Source organism: Ovis aries, chromosome 12, assembly GCF_016772045.2.
Source record: "Ovis aries strain OAR_USU_Benz2616 breed Rambouillet chromosome 12, ARS-UI_Ramb_v3.0, whole genome shotgun sequence".
Taxonomy (NCBI): Eukaryota; Metazoa; Chordata; class Mammalia; order Artiodactyla; family Bovidae; genus Ovis; species Ovis aries.
This window is the reverse complement of record NC_056065.1, coordinates 64,771,553-64,791,623: the sequence shown is the minus strand read 5'-3', so window position 1 is coordinate 64,791,623 and position 20,071 is coordinate 64,771,553. Positions and strand designations below refer to the sequence as shown.

General features: G+C 40.2%; 1 pseudogene; it reads right to left on the bottom strand.

Moving 5' to 3' along the window:
• Window positions 1–1,086: 1,086 nt before the first annotated feature.
• Window positions 1,087–2,745, bottom strand: LOC101121953 (cyclin-dependent kinase 4-like; annotated as a pseudogene).
• Between the last annotated feature and the right edge of the window lie 17,326 nt (window positions 2,746–20,071).

Below are 20,071 nucleotides of genomic sequence, written 5' to 3'. Positions count from 1 at the left end.
TCTGGAGGAGGGCACAGCAACCTGCTCCAGTATTCTTTCCTGGAGAATCTCATGTGCAGAGGAGCCTTGTGGGCTACAGTTTATAAGGTTGCGGAGTCAGACATGACTGAAGTGACTTAGCACACATACATGCACACTACTCTAAAATTAAAAGCTTATTTTCAAAAAACAACAAATATTTAGAAACAAAAGTGAGCACACAATTAAATATCAAAGACTAATAGGAAATATAACAAAAGATATACAATATCTTTATATGGAGATTTTAAATCATAAGAGAGTATCAACCTTGGTCACCTAATAGATAAGGCATTGGCCTCCTAAAATATAAGAGAATAGTACATATGACTATGAAATTATATATGTCATTATCTAGAAGAAATAACATGATTTCCTGGAGCAACAAGGTGTTAAGGAAAAAAATATTAGAAAAAGACCCAGGCACAACTGGAAAATATTGTCACAGAAGTCTTCAGGACAGGATGTTTTTATAATGACCATCATTTCTACTTATTCAGGGTTACTAAGTAATGGACAGAGCTGGAATTCAAACCAGCATTTGTCTGGCTTTAAACCCCATGTACTTTCACAGCGTCATTTTGTCTCCTGTGCATACATGAATCAGTCTTTTCATTCTTTCAAGAAACAGATTTTTTCTATTCTATATAATCTATTCCAGAACATGGAAAGCTACTTAACTCACTTTTAACTCTTCAAAACTACGTAGCAGAGCCTAGAGATACAGGCTCCTCCCTCAAGCTGTGTAATCTTAGCCTCAGTTCCTTATCTGCAAAATATATGAAATGCTGTATTTCATTTGTAAATGTTGTAAGAAAATACAGGAGAAAATGTGGTATTTGAAACATCGTATGAGTGTACCAAATGATCACAACTGCTATTACTATTATTAAAGCCTAACAAAGATAGGATAAGAAGAAAAGGACCCATATATTTCAAAACTCTAAATAATGTAATAGCCAATGGGACTCAAAAAACTAATGGGAAAGAATAATCTACCACAACCAAGTAGACACTATCAGTTTGTTTGTTTTTTTTTTTTTGTAATAATCTTATTTATTTATGGCTGTGCTGGGTCTTTGTTGCTGCGAGTACTTTTCTCTAGTTGCAGCAAGCACAGGCTACTCTCTAGTTTCAGGGTACAGTCTTCTCATTGCGGTGGCTTCTCTTGTTGAAGAGCACGTGCTCTAGTGTGTGTGGGCTTCTGTAGTTGTGGCTCCCAGGCTCTAGAGCAGAGGCTCAACAGTTGCGGCAAGGGCTAGTTGCCCTGAGGCATGTGGGAACTTCCCGGATCACGGATCGAACTCGTGTCTCCTGCATTGGCAGGTAGATTCTTTACCACTGAGCCACCAGAGAAGCCCCAGTTTGGCTTAATATTAGAAAATTCTTATCATATTGAGAGGTCAAATTAAAAAAAAATTCATAAGATCATTAGTTTTTGAAAGGCATTGATAAAATATTGCAGTCATACCATTTTTTGTTGTTTTTCCTGTATGAAAAAGGATCCCAATATCAAGGTTTAGGGAAGAGGAGAACAAGGGACATACCCCTTTGTGTAAGAACACAGTGGGGCAGGAGAAGGATAAGCCTCAAAAGGAGGGGCCGGAGGGGAATGTCATTAAGGCAGCAGAATAGTCTGTAAAAAGTTGGAGACGGAGTCTCCACAGCCTCAGAGATGAAGACAGAGGTCACCTTCTCAGTGGGGGTCTCTTCACTCAAGTGTTCAAAGGAAGGGAAATGTCGGTGTCTCTCCTCTTGGTTCTGTTGCAGCCATTTTGTTGTTCACTCAGGGTCACCTTCTGCCTTGCGTAGATAAGAGTGCCCTGAGGCTCGGGACTCAGAGTCCGCATTTCCAGCAGCAGCTGTGCTCCACACTCCTCTGTCTCAGGTACAACTGGGAGGAAAGAGGGGGGAAAGGCTCCCAGGGATAGAGACACGTTTCGAGGCCAGTCATTCTTTGGGGGCCATTCAATCAGGTCAAAGATTCTGCCTATCTGGTCAGCTTCAGAGTGTCTCTGCGAAGATACAGCCAATGCACCTCACGTCCACAGGTGTTGCCTAGGTAGATTTGAAAAGGACTTTTGGATTCACGGTACCAGAGTGTTAACAACCACAGGTGTAGAGCTGCCTGGTAGCTGTAGATTCTGGCCAGGCCAAAGTCAGCCAGCCTGACTGTCCCACCACTTGTCACCTGATTGTTCTCTGGCTTCAGGTCCCGGTGAACGATGCCGCTGGCAGGAAGGAAATCCAGGCCTCTTAGAAACCAGGGCGTCCGGGTCCTGATGGTCTCCACTGGCAAGCCTGGTGGGGTGCCTTGTCCAGATACGTCCTTAGGTCTTGGCTCACATGCTCACATGCCAGGGTCACGTTGGCCTCCTGGTCATCTTAGGTGGTGGCACTGACTCCATCAGCCGGACAACACTGGGACGCTCAAGAGCCTCCAGACACGGCAGTAAGCCCACCTTACCAGCTGTGCTGATGGGCAGGCCTCCTCCAGCACTCCTCCACTGGGGACTCTTACGCTCTTGAGGGCCACAAAATGGCCACCGTGGGGATCACGGGCCTTGTACGCTGTCCCATTGGCCCTGACACCAATTCAGCCATTGGCTCGTATGGAGGGGTAGCCATTCTCAGACCACAGGAGGCTCTTGTGCATCTCTGGAGGTCGGGAGCTACTCGGGTGGCAGGTTATCTGGATCCTGGAGCTGGTTTCGGCAGCACCATACATTTCAGGTCCGTCCTGGGCCGCTGGCCGGTACCAGCCCAGCCATAGACTGAGGCCACAGGCTAGAGCGGCTCCCTTTACCCCACCTTCACTGTATGACCAACTGCCCTACAATCATTTCTAACGAGAAAAATCTTTTTGTTATCTATATAAGGATAATTCCTTAACACATTAAGGAACATTTGCATATTGACAACTCATTTAACTTATTAGGAAAATACAAATGGAGACATTTCTATTAACATCAGGAACAAGCCAACAATGTCTGCTCTCCTACCTACAGTTAATTATTATTTTATAAGTTTTGTTGTAGCAGAGGAACAAAAATAAGAAGTGTGATTACCAGAAAAAGAAAAACAAAGTTATCATTGTTTGCAGCTGATATCATCATATACCTAGAAAACCCTAGAGAACCAGCTAAAAAATAATTATAAGAGACTTTGGCAAGATGAATAAATATAAGTGTCAATGGATTTCAAACACACCAGGCACAATCAGAAAGTATAATGAGGAACGAAACTCTTTCACAATAGTAACAGGAATATAAAACACCTAGAAATACAAGCTTAATAAAATATATGTCAGACCTTTGTGAAAAATGCCATAGAATTATACCAAGAAGCGTAAAATAAGGCTTAAATAAATAGGAAGCCTTGCAGTGTGTCTGTGTGGACTATTATAAATATATCAGTTTTATCCACATTAATTTTTAAGTTTAATGTAACCCAACACATTCTCAATGGGATTTTTTTCTTCAGTAGTTTTTCTGGAGGAATAGGTATGTAAGAATTTGTTGCTGGTGTTGTTTAGTAGCTCAGTCATGACCAATTCTGCCTCCCCAAGGACCGCAGCATGCCAGGCTTCCCTGTCCTTCACCATCTCCCAGAGTTTGCCCAAATTCATGTCTATTGAATTGGTGATGCCATCCAACCGTCTCATCTTCTGTCATCCCCTTCTCTCCCTGCCTTCAATCTTTTCCAGCAGGGAAAGATTTCCCAGTCTTTCTGATGGGTCAGCTCTTCACATCAGGTGGCCAACGTATTGAAACGTCAGCTTCAGCATCACATAAGAATAGCAAAAGAAAAGTTGGAAAAGAAAGCTAATGAGGAAAGTTGAACTTGTTCTACCAGGTAGAAGATACATTGCTGAGCTATACTAGTGGTGTCTGTACAAGTATGGATCAATAAGAGAGACTAGCCCTCAAAGAGAAAGCACCCTACAATGGCTTGAGACGCTATACCGGTGACATCAGAACAAAGTAAGGGATAGATTACTCAATAAATGACATATGGAAGACATTAGACTAGGTCTTTACCGTATCCGATATGTCATACACAGTAATCAGTTCTAGAGATGTCTGTATAAAACAATGTATATAGTAAATCAAACAACACAAATATTAGAAGCAAATAAATGACTCACAGATGAAGAAACCTTTCAGCAAGAGCAATAGAATTGGTGACATAAAGTCTTAGACACTGTATATTAAAACTATCATTTCTTAAACAAACAAAAAATACCATGGACACATTGAAATGACCATGCTGGAAAAATGTCTACCACTGATGATAGGCAAAGAGGTAACGTTTTTTTCTAAGAGTTTTTATAAATCTGTAAAATACAAGCGTGTCTATAGAAAAAAAAAAACTGGATTAAAAGATACAGGAAAGAGGAATTATAGATGTTCAACAAAAATGGGGGAAAGTTCAGCTTTCCTGATAATCTCACAAATCTAAATACCATTTTATTTTATTAGAAAATTTTATTGGAGTATAGTCGATTTATAATGTGTTAGTTTCAGGTCTACAGCAAAGTGAATCAGTTATAAATATACCCATTTTTTTCTAGGTTCTTTTCCCATATAGGTAATTGCAGGGTAAAGCTGCCTGTGTTATACAGTAGGTCTTTATTAGTTATCTATCTTATTAAACATCATTTCAAACTTATTTAATTGCCAGCTCGGGGTGAGAGATGGTCAGGTGATGGATCCTGTCAAGTAACCTGGAAGGAATGTTTAGTATTACCACTTCCTGGGAGGTATTTGGCTATATATTTCAGACGCCTAAAAACTTCTGGTTATTTAGCCCAGGGATTCTTCTTCTAGAATTCTGTCATTAGAAATTAGAAAGTGATGTGGACAACACTTTTTGCACAAGGGTGTTCTTTACTTTCTATTTATGATATAAAAAAACTGGAACTAAGTTAAATGAAAAATTGTACTGGAGTGGTGGATTATCATACATTGAAGGTTCTGAAAAATTCTGATTTGTGAAGAACTTAATGACATGCAAATGTTCACAATTTTAAAATAAAAGTATAGAATTCAAAAGTGCATCCTCAAGAACTTAGCTCTAGAATTTAGGGTAGGGTATTTCAACTCAAATCTTTACTTGCATTTTTAATACTTCTTTTTTTCTATAATAAAATGCATCACTTCCACAATGAAAGAATAGTGTATGTGGGTCTATGTATTTAAGGTACAAAATATGCAGTGATTCAATATGCTTTTTAAGACATTAATCACACTTTGGAAATTAGAAGTGGATTTTCTGATATTTCTACAAGTTTTTTTCCTCTGTTTTGAAACATATACCCTTCTCTCTTTTTCCAAACTCATTCTGCTTTCTCCATGAAACACAGTCATATATGCAGTTCTTTACACTTATTTCTACTCCCCATTTTTTTCTTTAAGAGAGAGAGGAATATATTTAAGTTTGGCTTTGATTCCTACAAGTTTGTTAGAAAAGTTTAAGATTTCACTTTGCTAAAAATGAAAAGACGTTGGTGACAGAACCATGCTTTGTTGCCTAGGTAGCAGAAATGCTAACAACTTTATCAGATAGAAGATTTCTAAATAAACCTGTGCCTAAATTAAAGTGATATTTCCAAATGGCTAAAGAGTTAAAAGGATGTGGGGAAAACTAAAGAGAAGAATCAGGTGGTAACTTGGGATGAAGAGGAAGTACTGTATAGATACTCACATGAACAGTTCACATCATACAGAAATCAGATAATCCTCACTAGAGCATCTTGTAAACATATTGTGTTGATTTTTGTTAATTTCTCTAACACACAGAAAAAACAGCAATTTTTGGAAATACAGAGGTAAAAATGATCATCAATAATCCTACCATCTATTAAGTGGAATTACTTCTGATTTCTATTCTCTTTTTCTCTCTGCAGCCTCCATCCTTATTAAAGATATCTTCTATTTAATACTCCAAATAAAATTTTGTATCACAATTACTTTTCAGAATTAAGTCTCTGAAAAGAACTTGGGTATTTACACCCCAGTATAAATTCCTCTCCAATCTATTCCCCGAGAGTTCCCAATGCAATGCTGGCTCTCCTGGTGGACAGCTACCATACACTCAGTCTAAAGCGAAGTCTGCCTGTTGACGAGGCCTACGTAAGCAGATGCAACTTTCATTGCTTCTTTCTTAAATATGAAACAAAGATTTATTTAACAAGTATTTATTAAATACCCACGAGATGCTGGGCACAATTCTTGATGCAACAGTGATTAAGAAAAAAAAAAAAGACCAAAATTCTTGTTGCTTACATTCTAGTGATAGTAGAGGGAAAAAAGGTAAGGGAATTATCCCATATTTTGGAGATTGATATGTGCTATTGACAAAAAGAGTTGGGTGGTCAGATGGTGACATTTGAGACCCTAGAGAATCATAAATTTCCTATTTAAAAAGAGTCTATGAGATACCAAGAAAGGTTAGTGAATGATTACATACCTAGACATACCTGTGTGAAATTCTGGACGTGAGATCATGAAGTTTCCAGCCAGTGGGGGCAAGACCACAAGGGTAGGAGAGTGGTCACATACAAATGGATAGATCCAGACTGACATCAAACTTTTTAAACAATAACAGTGATGCTAAAAGAATATCTTTAAAGTATGAGGGAAATAATTTTCAATCAAGAGCAGATTGTTCAACCAAATGGTCATTCCAATAATAAAACATATTCAAATATATCAGTATATTGAACATCTACGTCCTATGCACCCTTCTTAGGAATTTACTTGAAGATATGCTCCTTAACAGATTGAGGGTATAAACTAAGAAAGGGTACTGATGGAAAAATAAATTTAGATGTATCCAATAGAGGAAATAAAAATAAGTACTGTACTAGGGTTCCCCAGAGAAACAGAATGAACAGAATATATATATCCTAGAGAGAGATTTATTGTGAGGTACTGGCTCATGTGGTTATGGAGACTGAGACATCCCATGAGCTACTGTCTGCAAGTAGGAGACCCAGGAAACCTGGCGATGTAGTCCGAAGGCGTGAGAACCAGGAACCCTGAGAGCAGGAGAGAATCACCCCTCAGGTTGGGGGAGGGGCAATCCAATCTTCCTCTGCGTTTTGGTTCTGTTTGCTGCTGCTGCTGCTAAGCCGCTTCAGTCGTGTCCGACTCTGTGCGACCCCATAGACGGCAGCCCACTAGGCTCTGCCATCCCTGGGATTCTCCAGGCAAGAACACTGGAGTGGGTTGCCATTTCCTTCTCCAACGCATGAAAGTGAAAAGGGAAAGTGAAGTCGCTCAGTCGTGTCTGACTCTTCTCAACCCGATGGACTGCAGCCCACCAGGCTCCTCTGTCCAAGGGATTTTCCAGGCAAGAGTACTGTTTCGGCCCTCAACAAATTGACTGATGGCCACCCACATTGCGGAGGACCATCTGCTTTACTAAAGCCACCATCTCAAATGCTAATATCTTCCAGAAACACCCTCCAAGACAAACCCAGAAATAATGTTTAATGAGATATCTGGATGTCCCATGGCCCACTCAAGTTGACATGTGAAATTAACAATCACAAGCACGGAGAGAAAAGGAGGGACACGAGGTACATTGTAGGCCTGCTTCAGCAGAGAGCCAATAACTGATCTATTGTTAATGTTGATCAATCAAGAATTAACAGTATAAATCAAAGAACTGTGTTAACCATCTCCATCTTCAATGTTTATGATCTTGTCATAGACAAGACAAACTGGAAACTGTAGAGCAGGATCATCCTTTGAAGTCCAGTGGTTAAGACCTGGCCCTCTGTTGCAGTGGGTGAGGGTTCAATCCCTGGTCGGGAGCTAAGATTGGCCAAAAAACTAAAACAGAGACAATACCGTAACAAATTCAATAAAGACTTTAAAATGGTCTACATTACCAAAAAGTCTTTAAAAATGCAACCTCTAAAATACAAACAAATACGTGAAAAAACTGTGGAGCCATCCAACTAGCTGTCAATAGCGCGGTGACAGGTGAAGAGGGCGGACACAGGACAGGGATGAAGCAGAAACTCTGGACATCGTCTGGTTTAAAGTTAAGAAGATCGGAGAGAATTTCCAGGGTTCTGAACTCGAAGGGAGAGTAATTACAAGAAACTTTTATAGAGAGGGTGGGGTTCAGGAAGGGAAAGAGTGCCTAGGGGGCATTTTCCCTGCCTGCCCACCATGCTGATGTAAATAGGGAAAAGGTAAACAGAGATATTTTTTGCTGGTATTTTAAATTTACAAATACTGTGAAAACTAATTTATTAACATTTCATTCAGTCAGTTAATATTTTTTATGTGTTTATTATGTCTCAGGTACTACTGAACTGATGGAACAGTAAAGATAAAAAAATTCTCTTCCGATGAGGCTAAAAGTAATCGGCTTAGTGACTCACAGGTAGAATCTGATAAGGAGAGATGGGCATGTAGTGATTAAATTTGATAAAGTGTTACAGGTGCTGTGACAGAAATATGTTCAGCGTCCAGAAAGGACATCAAGGAAGAGGGGGTCCATTTGGTTTGTGGTAAGCTAAATTCAAGAGCTATCTGATAGAGTGAGATTTCTGCTGCCTTGAAGAGGAGTTGACCTTTGTACCTTTGAAAATGCAATTATTCTCTTGTGAGGCTAGCCTGAGGAATAATCTTAAATAAAGAAAAAGAATTAAGCAAAATAAACAAAGCAACGCAAACAAACAGAAATCTGTTTTGACAAATCAACTTTGAAAACATCTTACAGTACTTCTGCAGCAACCCTGAATTAATCACTAATATAGGATAACTCCTGAGCGAATGCAATTTCTTCATCATTATATTGCAGGTAATAATTCCTATTTTAAGGATTTTACAGTAAGAATCAGAAATAGAAATAATTCTTAGCATACTCTGTGGAGATTACTGGGATGACAATGGTGGTGATGACAATTTGTGTCTTTCCTCTGGTACAAAATATTCAAGAGTGAATCCAATACTCTGTACACAGACAACACTCCATGCATAGGGAATCACAGGTGTCCAGAAAGCCGGAGCTGGCATGTGCCCTGGAGACCAGCCTCTCTTTCTTGTTTTATTGTGGAGGAAACAGACGTACAGAAGTTAAATTATTTGCCAGAGAAATCTGCCTGAAGCCTTAGAGCATTGCATTTAAGACACTGAAAAGAGATTTGTGTACCTTGAGGCCGGAGTCATGGGTGAATTTGAGAGCCCTATACTTCCCCTAAATTATTTAAGTAATGTGTCAGCAAAGGCCTGCTTACAAATCAGATGCAGTGCGCTTCAAGGGTCTTCTCTCTACTCCTGAAATGAGTTATTAGCCCAGTTGGTTGTAGCACCCTTTGTTCTAGAAGCTGAAATCAGAATAACCAAAACCCACATCTGGAGCACAAACTGCTTGGATCAAAGTGATGTTTTCCTCCTTTTTAGCATTACATATTGGTATTAGGCCATTTCCTCCTGGGTTTCTATAATGTACTATGCACTACAAGTGGGCTTCCAGGTGGCGCAGTGGTAAATAATCCACCTGCCAATGCAGGATACAAAAGAGCCTTGGGTTCGATCCCTGGGTCAGGAAGATACCCTGGAGTAGGAAATGGCAACCCATTCCAGTATTCTTGCCTGGAGAATCCCATGGACAGAGGAGCCTGGTGGGCCACAGTCCATGGGGTTGCAAAGAGTCAGCCGTGACTGGGCAACTGAGCACCCGTGCATACACAGCAGTTGGCAAGAGGTTCATGGAGACATTGGTGGTGGAGCCTGGTGGGCGGCTCTCTCTGGGGTCGCACAGGGTCGGACACGACTGAAGCGACTTAGCAGCAGCAGAAACTGAAGAAAGGAAAATGTTGCAAACCCTACTGTCACCTTTTCCTTTGTCATATCTGACAAAGAAGGAGGAGATTAATTACCGTCAATATTAACTCAGGGTCTATGTAACTCATGGGTCTGGCTGCAATCTCTTCATTACAGTATTATTTCTTAAGTATGGATTTATGGGAAGCATAAGGAAGCATTTCATAAGTATGGATCTACCACACACATCTTCTCTGCCTTTCTCTCACCCTGTGTCCCCTTCAAGAGGAATTCTGCCTCTTTCATCAATGCTTCCTTTCTGCAATGAGCTAGAAATATATGCGTTTACATTCTTTGAACTTAAACTTCTTCAACACTAAATGTGGGATATTAATATCTTTATTAGTGGTTTACTGAGATAATTCAATTAGTTAATCTAAGCAGTAAAAGCTCTTGGCCAAAAATTATATATATATTACACACACACACATATATATAATACATATGTGTAATATATATATGTATGTATATGTGTGTGTAATAAATACTACTTACCTACTGACCCTGCTGTCCCTCTCTGCTTCCTTCCTCCCTGCCTTGTTTTCTCTGTTTTTACCCTCCTTCCCCCTCCCTCTCTCCTCTCTTTCTTCCACCTTCACATTGCACAAATACACTGATCCTGCTTCCAGCATTCTACAGTGATCACGGGACACACAAGCCATAGTCCCTACTCCTGTGGTGCCGTCTCCTCCACTTTGTGGACTAGAAAAGAAGCATCCATCTAGAGGTTTGGACCAAGACACTTTCGACTCTAAAATCCTACAGTTCTTTTTGTGGCACCAAACCATCCAGTGTTTCTGGCAGATGTGCTTCTAGAGATAGTTTGATCTAAAACATTTTTGCTTTGCAAGTTGGTCTTTAAAGAGCTTCTGATCAAAATCACTCTTTCCCTTTAATGAGGAGAGAATTAGAGAGCTGGAAAGGTTGGGAAGGACACACATTCCCCACAGTGATTTTTCACAGTGTTCTGAAGGCAAGAAACTAAGATTGATTTATATTTCTTCATTTTCTAAAGAGGAAGATGATGCTCCATGTGCTCTTTTTACTCACAGAGGGTTTGAGGCAGAAACAGTTCTTTAAAAAGATATATGTCTTGAGGACAAACCTGGAAGTTTGATATAGCAAATTGTATTTGTACCAGATTTTCCTTTATTTTAAATTCCCATTAAACTACTCAATATTGTGCTGTGGTATTTAGCGTTTCACTTTTCTCTTCCTCCTCTGATTTGGAGGTCCAGAGATACAAAATGAAATGAACAGAAGAGGGAGAATTTCTTGAGCTGGACAAATATTTAATTAGGCTAGTACTATGCTTCTTTTCAGGGAAAGAACATAGACTCAAATGTATCACAAAAACAAAAGAAATATCTTGAAGGAAATGAAAGAGGGTTCAAGGAGAGAAAGATAGAGAGGCAGGAGAGAAGGGGGACAGAGAAAGAGATGCTTGAACATGGATTCTTTGCTAATCTCACAGCCATAAAAATCCTGAGTCATAGATATTCAAGCTTTGTTTTGGGAGATTTTCAAATTCAAAGAAAATATTATTTACCTTGTCCTCACAATGGGTGGCTTCTTAAATTATTATTGAAACGACAGGATGGGTTTAGGGCTTGGGTTAGACCACGGGTTTTTTTTTTTTTAATTGAAGTATAGTTGATTTACAATGTCATGCTAGTTTCAGATGTACAGCACAGTGATTCAGTATATATATATGTGTGTCTGTATATATATATGTATGTATGTATCTATATATACAGATACACACACACACATATATATACAGACACGTGTATATATGTACACATACATACACATATATGTATATTCTTTTTTCAGACTCTTTCCTCTTCCTGCTTCCCTGGTGGCTCAGAGGTTAAAGCATCTGCCTGCAATGCGGGAGACCTGGGTTCAATCCCTGGGTCGGGAAGATCCCCTGGAGAAGGAAATGGCAACCCACTCCAGTACTCTTGCCTGAAGAATCCCATGGACAGAGGAGCTTGGTGGGCTACAGTCTACGGGGTCGCAAAGAGTCGGACTGAGCAACTTCACTTTCACTTTCACCATGTGGGTTATTATAAAATATTGAGTTGAGTTCCCTGTGCTATACAGTAGGTCCTTGTTGGTTATCTATTTTATATTCAGTAGTGTGTGTATGTTAATCTCATCCTCCTAATTTAGGCTATTGCTATTTAAACGATGCAACAAATACAGAGGCAGGGAAGGATACTAAGCAAAAAGTGCCGAATAATAAGAGGAGAAAGGGAGGGGGAGGTGCTGAGGACAACCCACCTCACGCTAGTCTTTCTGGGGGGTCCTTTCTCTCTCGAATTCTCCAACCCTGGAATGAGCTACCCATCCTTTCTGAAGGAAGATGGTCTCCATCACATTTCTGCCCAGGTGTCCCTGCGATCAAAACGACCAGTCCAGATGAAAGTGTGTGGAGAATGTGGCCTGTACATACAACGGAATATTATTTAACCCTAAGAAAGAAATCCTCACACATGCTACAGCATGAACGAAGCTTGAGGACCCTGTGCTGAGAGAAATAAGGACAAATGTTGTGACATTCCGCTTACCTGAGGTACCTAGAGTTGTCAGACTCGTCGAGACAGAAAGTACTGATAGAATCATGGCCACCGGGGAGTCACTGTTGAGTGGGTACAGAGGTTCAGTGTGGGAAGACAAAGAAGTTCAGGGGATGGGCGGAGGTGATGGTTGTACAACAGTGTGAATGTACTTAATACCACGGAACTGTGGACTTAAAAAGTGTTAAAAGAGTAATTTGCGGGGGGCGGGGGGCATGCTGCGTGGCATGTGGGATCTTACTTCCCCAACCAGGGGTTGAACCCACACTCTCCTACAGTGGAAGCACAGGGTCTTCATCACAGGACTATCCGGGAAGCCCCAGTAGAAAACTGTATGTGTTATGCATGTTTCACCACCACCAGCAACTCCACAGTGATAATAATCAAATTACCTGTCCTGGCTAGAAAGAGCAGCAATGGAGAAAATGGCTGTTAAAAAAATGAGCTGCCTTAGATGAACTAACACAGGGAAATGGAGTAATTTTGACAGTAAAGGGTTCCTGCTATCTCAGATATTAAGTTAATGTTAACTCATTCCACAAAAACTCTGTAGGTCAAATAACATCAGGAAACCAAGGCTCAGTGGTCACTATCTTGCCTATCCTTACAGTCTATTCTTCATCATCACATAAAGAATTTGATGCCGAGTCTGTCTGTGACAAAGCCTGTCTTCTCTTCCACACAATACTTTCTTTAAAGGGCCAGTTTTCACTGAGTTTGAAATACTCATAACTCGAGACAGAGGAACATCTAAGAAAAAGCAGATACTACTCAGCTGTGGGAAGAGAAAGCAGGAGGAAATGGTCCCTAAAACAAAACAAGAGAGATGGATGAGCTAGTGCAGGATAAGAAAGTGAAGTGTTAGTCACTCTGTCATGTCTGACTCTTTGAGACCCCATGGACTTTAGCTCGTCAGGCTCCTCTGGCGAGGAGGCTCCTCCATAGAATTTTCTAGGCACGAATACTGGAGTGGGTAGCCATTCCCTTCTCAAGGGGATCTTCCCAACCCAAGGATCGGACCCAGACCTCCCGCACTGCAGGCAGATTCTTTACAGTCTGAGCCACCAGGGAAGCTCAAGGATAAGAAATTTCTGTTAACTTCCACAGATCATTTTGGGTTTCTTACTTTGACTTCTGAATTTGAAAGCTCAGTAGCAGATATGCCTAATTTATTCCTAAACTGGCAAAAGGTGAAGCCTTTTCTGCCAGCCTTTTCTGGATGTTCTAATGATAATGGAGCATTTGGCATTAGTTCTGAGTTTTAATAGAAAAGCGATCTAATTGAAATAAAGATAGGATAGCTCAAAATTGTGCTAAAAACTTAGGGATAAGGGCATCATCTTAATAGCATCAACTATCTTTCTGATTGTCTTCATGAAATGAGCCAAATGTTCTAAGATAGATGAAGCCCTGGAATGAGGTTTGACTTGTCATTAGCTGCTTTCAACTGTGTCACTTTGAACTCCTCTCTTAACATTTTTGAGCCTCAGTTTCCTAACACATAAAATGGGAATAATAATGCCTAATGTATAAGATTATTGAAGAACTGAATTACATTAAAGAAGAAGGTGTATATTAGAGTGCCTGGCATGGCACACTTTAATTTAATATGAAACTGTTGGTAATATACTACAAAAAAGATGCTTTTTAATTTTTGGCAACCTCATCATTTTGGCACACAGGTTTTCTCTAGTTGGCATAAGGGCTCTAGTGGGTGCAGGCTTAGTTGCCCCGTGGCATGTGGAGAGATCTTAGTTTCCTGACCAGGGGTTGAATGCACACCTCCTGCATTGCAAAGCAAATTCTTAACCACTGGATCACTAGGGATGTCCTAAGATGCTTTATTTTTCATGTAACTGGTTTCCTGTGAGACAACACGGGCAAGCAAGTTCAGGGCTATCTAGATCTCAAATAAAGTTATGATAAGAAAGGGAAATGTTGAATAAAAAAAAATCAAATCTTTCCATGTTTTGGAGTGAAAAGGTAACAGGAATAATATTAATACTAAGTGGAGAGCCAGTGAATGAAATAAGATGGTGCACCTGTCATCAAAGCACACTTCAGGCTTTTTTTTCTTTTAATCTCCTACCTCACATCTTTAGGAAAACTAATGGATCTTAGCTAGTCATATTTATAAGAGAAATACTTCACAGTACCAATATTTTATTTACTAGCATTCTGCACGCATAAAATGGGAAATAATTCACTTGGCTGAAGCCAGCAGGTAGGTGGCCAGATTTAGAACACATCTGCTGAAAGTGAGATTAATAATTAAAGCATAAAGCCACCACTACTTTTTAAGCTACACTTATTGCCTTCACTGGTGTGAAAATTCTCTGAGTAACTGGCCTTTACGGTCTCTCATCAGTTGCTTGTCAGTAAATGAGGGTGGTTTAAAAAACTAGTTTTGAACTCCTGATCAGAGCTCATCCATCAGTGTCACTTGGTTGGAGTGAGCTGGGGAGTGGAAAAGTTGATGCCTTTTTTCTTTCTGTTAAAATGTTCTATATTGGTATTCCTAACTGGTACATGACCATTAAGATAGACAGAATCACAGGTTCTGCCCAGTACTGACAGGCAGTCTCCCAAATCACTAATTATCCATCCTATTTCATGGAGTTGGAATCATGGTTGGGGAGAAGAATTATTCAAAACTTGCAGAGGTAGGAGAGAATAGATGTCTAGATCCATAAATGCATAGCCATTTGCATGCTTACAATCATAGAAATCATTAACTGAAAATACGCTTTATTTTGTTGGCCTCCTAGGAAAAAAATAATGCTGCAGAGTATTGAAATTGTGAGGCAAAGCCAGCATTTTTAAGAAAGAAAAGGTAGCGAACAGCCCTGTTTATCAATACAAAAGTTTAGACACTTTGGACCTGTGTTAGAAAGTACATTATCATTCCTAAAAGATAAAGCAGCAGAATAATTTATTTTTTCTCCTTTTTCAATGAACATTTAGTATCGGTGCCAGTTATGGGGATGACTATAGATGAGGCAAATGTCCGTCTCTATGGATTATTGGTTTGTGATTTGTTTGTTGATAACATAGCACTGGCTATCTCTTATGAAATATCTACTTGCTTTCAGTTTTGATCTTCATACTTCCATACTCTGTCGTAGGGAGGGAACAAAACAAGCAAGAAGTCAAAAAAACTGTGGGCATTTTTTTTCCTGACGCCTAATTTTAACATGTCAAAGTGTTCCTGACAAAACCAGCCCCTCTCTTTTCCTCTCACTCTCTAACTGCTTCATGTCCAGAGGCTGATGGTAACAGTTCAGGACCTGAGTGGAGTGTGACATCTTAATTTGATCATCAAGTCATTTGGAATCTGCTCTCGGCCAAAATTCCAGTGATAATTTGGCTTGTGTTTAAAAGCCACTAAACAAGGAAATAATTTTGTCCACTTCTTATCCTCCCCCTTGGATTAACTGGCTACTCAACCAGTGGTTTGCTCATCTGTTTCATTTGAAAACCCAAGAGCTACACCTTAACCCCACCTCTGTGAGATCTCCCCTTCCCTTTCTAGTTTATTTTACATTTAAACAGACTTCAGCGACACCCCTTTTAGTCTCTGAAAGAACTCGTGCTTTTAACTTGATGCCAAATGACGAAACTTAATGTCACCAGCTTTTTTTCTTTTTAATGTTAACTGCTCATTTCTTATTGTAGTTTGATATTGTTATTCAACTACTGTAAATAAAAGCTAATTAACAAAATGTCAATTGACTTTCAAAGCAGCTGCAGATGGCTTTTACTTTTCAAAAAACAGTTTCATCTTTATCAGCAACAGATGAAAAACCACCATATCTGACAACACAGTGACCCATTATGGTTCCAACATATGCATTTGAAATGAGGCTCAATACAGTGTCTACTGAAGGATGTATTTTAATTGGTTTAATAATGACTAATGAGATTGTAATAAACGAGCCTCACCGGATGGATTCTGATATTTTATAAAAAAGAGTCACAAAAGAAGTGAAAGAACAGCAATGGGCATATGAACAGATTTACATAGAATTGCCTCATATTTTCCTCCTTCTGAAGTAATTTGTAATGAATGTATAGGCTCAACAAGCAAAGGACCAAGAAGTTATCAGGGCCAAGCAAATTTTGGCAGAACAAATAAGGAAACCCCGTCTCTAGACATTAAGAAGAACCTCACTAAACTAGAGAAATTTGGAAGTTAGTAGAGATTAGCCTAAAGCTTGAAAACAAAGATCAGGGAATTATGACTGCCCTGACATTGAACTAGAAGCCTACACCTCAGGAAACAAATGATAGATACAGTCTCTTGAAGGTCTGGGTGTATTCAGAAGCATGAACCAAGTAGGTTTAGCCCTAAAGTAATGAGACCATAAGACATTTAAGCGGTGTTGGAAGAAGATTCTAATATATCTGAAAAGGGATCTAGAGCCTGATTTCTTGTATCTGATATAAGCAGAAAGATGAAACAGAGAGAGAAAAATTTTAATGTTTCTATTACAAGAAGCTTATCCTACTTCTGACTATAATGAAGTAACTCACAGCTGATCAAGTCTCCTGTTGAAAAGACCTAGAAAATCCATATAAAAACACAAAGTACACATTTTTTTATAAGACATCGAAGGCAACCAAAATATCCAAGACTTGAGGAGTCAAGATCCCAGAAGGAGAGAAATTATTAAGATAAATCCAATATTTTCTGGGCTTCCCTGGTAGCTCAGCTGGTAAAGAATCCACCTACAATGCAGGAGACCTGGGTTTGATCACTGGGTCAGGAAGGTCCCCTGGAGAAGGAATGGCGATCCACTCCAGTATTCTTGCCTGGAAAGTCCCATGGATGGAGGAGCCTGGTGGGCTACACCCCATGGGGTTGCAGAGTCAGGCACGACTGAGAGACTAGCATGCACAATATTCTCTGGTCACATTCAGGAAATCTGCCAATTTGGGGCATAGAAGGAAAAGCTGGGAATTGGGCAGAAGGTAGATACTAAGAGGCAGAGAATCCATCAGAGCTTCCAGCAGTCTCACACAGTTAGGGAGACAAAAATTGGAGTTCGGGACTGCCTAGGAAGATGGGACCTGAGACCAAGATCTCCTGAGATAAGAGAGATGTAGAGGGTACTCTGGTGTTCATCTAGAGGCATTTGTTAAATTCTTACGAGGTACCGGCAAGAGACTAAAACATCAAGCAGGCAGGTTAAAAGCAAAAGGGAGTTTGGAGCAGTTTGGGGAGGGTGAGAAGATAAAACCTGGAGGTTAAGGTCTGCTTGGGGGGACTTCCTGTGTTCCAGAACCAGGCTTGTTTGTCTGGCGTGCTGCACACCAAATGCTGAGAGGCTGAGGTTTGCAGCAGAGAAAAGGTTTATTCACGTGGCATCCCAGTGAAACAGGAGAATCAACCTCGAATCTATGTCCCTGTAGGTGAGGGGCTTGGGACATTTCTGGGATAAAGAAGCAGGGTGGTCTGAGGCGTGGCAGGGAAAGGTGATTGGAGGTGAGAGAAAGATGAGGCAATCGTTCCGTGCAGACACAGCTAAGATACATGCTTCTTTGTGGGATGCATATTCAGAAAATGGTAGTGTTAGCATGTCTTGAGGATGTAGTTTTGGGCCCTCAACACCAAAAGGTCATGAATCACACATTCACACATGCCCACGTGGTAAGTTGGTGGTTCCAGCCAGTTTTATAGGCTGGAGCTTGACCTGGACACTGCTGACTCCGAGTTCCTGAAAAATAACAGGCAAACATCTTATTACACCATATGACGCTTGGAGGATATGTTTTTTGCAAAAACAACTGCAGTGAGCTTGATCATTGAAGGCAGGTAACAGCTTGTTATTTATTAATAACAACTTAATTATTGTTAATAGTTTAATGGATCCAACTGATGAGTACTGTTGGTTTCACTAGTAAATACCCCAGATTCTCAGTTTACATGCCAGAGGTGTATAAAGACCTATAGAGACAACAAGCTGTGTGAATCAGCCCAGTTTCTTGTTTACTATGGCTGTCTGCCAAAGGATAGGATAAATCACTTTTGGAGAAAGATAACATCATCCTAAAATCTGTAGTTTTTCATAAACAATGTTGTATGGTCAATAAAATATTACTAGACATACAAAGAAACAGAATGCTAAACAAAATCTCATAATCGAAACAGATCCATAGTTAATATAGATATCAGGATGATGAGACATGTATTTTTTTTTAAACCTGATTAATATATTAATCAGGCTCTTCTGTCCATGGAACTCTCCAGGCAAGAATACTGGAATGGGTTGCCATTCTCTTCTCCAGGGGATCTTCCTGACCCAGGGGTCTGACCCAGGTCTCCTGAATTGTAGGCAGATTCTTTACGATCTGAGCCACCAGAGAAGGCCCTAAATATCAGGATTATGAGACATGGATTTAAAAAAAACTCTATTAATATATTTGAGAAAAATAGATGTCAAACGGTGAATTTCACTAGAGGACTAAAGTCTGTAAAAACATCAAATGGAATGTCTACAACTGAAAAAACTAGTAACTGAAATTAGGATGAAAATAGAAGATTTAATCATATTTGAACATGAAAATTCTGAAAGAGATGGGAATACCAGACCACCTGACCTGCCTCTTGAGAAACCTGTATTTAGGTCAGGAAGCAACAGTTAGAACTGGACATGGAACAACAGACTGGTTCCAAATTGGGAAAGGAGTACGTCAAGGCTGTATATTGTCACCCTGCTTTATTTAACTTATATGCAGAGTACATTATGAGAAACGCTGGGCTGGAGGAAGTACAAGCTGGAATCAAGATTGCTGGGAGAAATATCAATAACCTCAGATATGCAGATGACACCACCCTTATGGCAGAAAGTGAAGAACTAAAGAGCCTCTTGATGAAAGTGAAAGAGGAGAGTGAAAAAGTTGGCCTAAAGCTCAACATTCAGAAAATGAAGATCATGGCATCTGGTCCCATCACTTCATGGGAAATAGATGCGGAAACAGTGGTTGACTTTATTTTTCTGGGCTACAAAATCATTGTAGATGGTGATTGCAGCCATGAAATTATAAGACACTTACTCCTGGGAAGGAAAGTTATGACCATCCTGGACAGCATATTAAAAAGCAGAGATATTACTTTGCCAACAAAGGTCCATCTAGTCAAGGCTATGGTTTTCCAGTGGTCATGTATGGATGTGAGAGTTGGACTATAAAGAAAGCTGAGTGCCAAAGAATTGATGCTTTTGAAGTGTGGTGTTGAAGACTCTTGAGAGTCTCTTGGACTGCAAGAAGGTCCAACCAGTCCATCCTAAAGGAGATCAGTCCTGAGTGTTCATTGGAAGGACTGATGTTGAAGCTGAAACTCCAATACTTTGGCCACTTGATGCGAAGAGCTGACTCACTGGAAAAGACCCTGATGCTGGGAAAGATTGAGGGCAGGAGGAGAAGGGGATGACAGAGGACAAGATGTTTGGATGGCATCACTGACTCAGTGGACATGGGTTTGGGTGGACTCCAGGAGTTGGTGATGGACAGGGAGGCCTGGCGTGCTGCAGCATGGGGTCGCAGTCGGATACGACTGAGCAACTGAGTTGAACTGAACTGAACAATGAAAAAGAGTACTTGTTAACTGGGTGATAAATC